Source organism: Tigriopus californicus, chromosome 3 (assembly GCF_007210705.1).
Source record: "Tigriopus californicus strain San Diego chromosome 3, Tcal_SD_v2.1, whole genome shotgun sequence".
NCBI lineage: Eukaryota > Metazoa > Arthropoda > Copepoda > Harpacticoida > Harpacticidae > Tigriopus > Tigriopus californicus.
Genome location: NC_081442.1, coordinates 8,515,072 through 8,518,491, shown reverse-complemented (window position 1 = coordinate 8,518,491; position 3,420 = coordinate 8,515,072).

The window sequence follows — 3,420 nt, the reverse complement described above, 5'->3', positions numbered from 1 at the left end:
AGACCGACCATTGTCAAAAGTTTCGTACAGATGTTGAAGCGGAAACGGACTTGGTCCTGAATGTCGACGATGTTGGAGCGGTTCTGGTTCAATTCAAGCTCAAGTGTTCAAGTGTGTTCGGTGCTCATCTGAACGCACAGAAGAAGACGATGATGATGACGAAGCTGATGATGATGAGGGTGACATTTCTCCTCTTCCTCCTTGTTTGAGTCTGGATTCATTTTTCGACTGGCCCGAACCAACAACCCATTGAGTGCTCAAAATTAGCTCCTGTTTGCCGCTGTTTCCTAAGTAAACTTCGAGTGACTGGATATTTCTTTCTGTCTCTCTTTCTTTCACTCAGCCAGTCGACGACTTCCATTCATTCATTTCGGGCAAGGCCATAGTGGATGATGGTTTGCCCTCCACTGACAGGGGCTATTGTAATGAGAACTGCCTAAGAGCCGAGACCTCCTACTCTACTACGTACGTACGTACGTACGTAGGTACGGACATGAAGGGGCCTCGGAGCTCTTGATTCATTCACTCACTTGTGCCATCCAGACACATCATGAGAATGTCACGATCATTAATGGGCATCCATCCTCAAGCACCTACAACTGAGAGGAAACCCGCGACAATTGCCTCGGAATATTGGTGGGCCGAATCAGGAGCTCTTCATAAGGAATTTCAATCATGAGCAGTCACCAGAATCCATCCCCTGTTTCTTTGGCCACATCCTATGTATGTGTTCCTCGACTTTGGAGAGCAAATTCAGAAGCTTTAAAAAGTGAGAGATCATGACCTTTCTCAGCTGGGGATCAGGTCTTGGTGAAGGTTGGAGCCCACTCGCTCACTGCTTAGTTCTACTATTACCTTTGGCAATGAAAGTCGGAATGAATGGGAACCTCCACTTCCGCTCATCTAATAAACAGTTGATATGTGTGAGCCCATCACTTGCATGTGTACGTACTTGCCCGTGATCTGGTTGCCCTTTAGCAGTGCCTATTGCACTCTCAGACATGAGTTTTTGTTGGCATGTCTGTTTATGGCCACATCCCTTTGGTTTACACATGAACCGTACGTATGGTTTACTGCATGCACACATACATGTACTCTACGTACACGCCGGGGGATGACGGCCATGAATGAATACGAATTCTTGGAAATGCCGATTGCCACCATTCCAGGCTATGGAAATCTAAGAGAACAAAGCTGCAATGTTATTGACACCAATTGCATAGCAATGTTTGGGTACAAATCGGTTTTAATCCTGACAGATTGAGCATGGCAAGAATGTCAACTATTTCCAAGGATCATTGCCGATGTGGGCCACCATCAGGGATGTTGAATCCATCTGTCCCCTCGGCCAAGTCCTGCCCTTTCCTACGTACTACGACGTGTACTGAACAGTTCAGTGAAAAATACTTTGCTATTTGCCAATGAGCTCTCGGATTTTTTCTTTCCCTTCTTTTTCAGTGTGTCGTGAGTGTGGCTTTGAGAAGTCGTCTGGCTTTGACCCTGGAGAAAGCAATTATTATTGTGCGATATTTGCTCAGGGGAAAAATGCCATCCGTCAACCTTTTCTGACGTGTCATTGAGCTCCAATCACTTTCGGATCTGGATTCTCCCGCACAAAAGGTTCCTTTTAAAAGGTGATGGGAGACTTCGGAATTCCTCGCGGCAAAGCCACAGTTCTCAATGCCTCACTCACGAGTCAGTCAGGAGCGACCACTTTCGACAAGGTTTAAATTGCCACAAAAAAGGATTGATATGCAAAGTGAATCGGACATTAATGCCATTGGATGGTTTCCCAATGCTCTCACTCCTCTTGAATATTGAGCCTCAATGCATACCTATGTCCACATGTACCACAATGCAATGGAAGGAGGTTTCATGGGGAATAGTCAGCCATCATCCAACCATCCGAACCCACCGCCCACTGCCCACGCCCTGACCCTCCTGAGAGAGCAAGCACTCCTCCTCGGTGGCCGACCATGTCTCAGTTGCAATGAAGCATGAAAACCCCTTCAACTCGAGTCTTCTCCATCCTTGCTTGGTACTCGTATGAGATCTATCCTTCCAGACAACGTCTCCCCATTCTCTTGCCTTCCTTGGCTACTGCATTGGGATTGCATTGGCATGCAGCTGTCCTCATCAATGGGTGTATGAGCACCAAGGAGACGACGACCAAGACTACTATTCACATTGAAATCATGTCCCATGGACATTCACAGCCCAGAATGCTCGACATGGATCGGGTGGATCGACTGAAAAGGATTTCCATGCAAACTGAACCGACAATATGTACGTTTGAAGAGTATATGCTGTATGTACCACCGCCTCTAACCAGCTGGTTGGGGATAGCCCTGGCTCAAACGAGTACTTGGACAATGGCGAGAGCCTTTGTAAAAAGTAATATTTACGTCTTTGAAATGCACAGTTCGCTTTCGTTCGTTGACAGGGAAATTCTGCCCTTGAATGAGTGGAACATGGGTTTTTGTCCAACGTCAGCGTTGTTGTTATTAAATTGAATGCGCATTTGAATTCGTAAATATGGAGATTGGATCTTCAGTAGACATGTCAAAACATGTTTGTCAATATGTGAACTGCTATTTCTCGTTCATTCCTCTTCAAGTACGAGTACCACTTCAAAAGGTTAGTGGCTCTAAATCGGAAAAAAATGGAAAGCTATCAATTTGAATCTGGAATGAGGCACAAGATTGGCAATCAATTCCATAGAACACGCTTAGGTGAGACGTGAGACCACGTGGAATTGACCGAGCGAATAACCCTTTCTCCCAAGCTACCTACAGTACATTCGAAGTGGGATATCGTTTGAAACATCAATCAACGGCTCCTCGATTGAATGCTGAATGCGAAATTGAATAAGTCCGACCATTTACTTGCTCGTCGGCTCTTTTGCCACAAGAAATTTCACAGGGATTTGAACTGATTTCCACATTGGCCTGTCAATCAGATTTACTTGTTTAGCTCAAGATGGGTAAGCTCATGGGGGGTATCTTTCAAGCACCGGGAAACCAACCCAGCTAAGGTTTGAAATTGGCCAAAAAGATCGGACTTTCATAAAAGCTTCAAGCTTGATATTGCAAGCCATGACCAGAGTTCATGATTGAAGCTCATGTGAAGATGAAAAATTGTCGTCCTCTTTCAATGCATACCGTGATATAGCGGATGAACTTGTATTGTTCAAATGTGGACAAAGCCCGGCGATAGCAGAATATTGTACATATTAGTCGAGAGCGAAGTACGAAGTACTGCAGAAGGAACCTCGATGCACGACCAAGCGCCATCGTGAGAATGTCTGGGTCCATGGCTGGAACCATACTTTATCCAGAACATGGAGCATTGTTGGGAAGTGGCAGAAAAGCCAACGGAATCAGTTCTCTATTGTCTCTGAATGCACTTCTGGACGGTTTC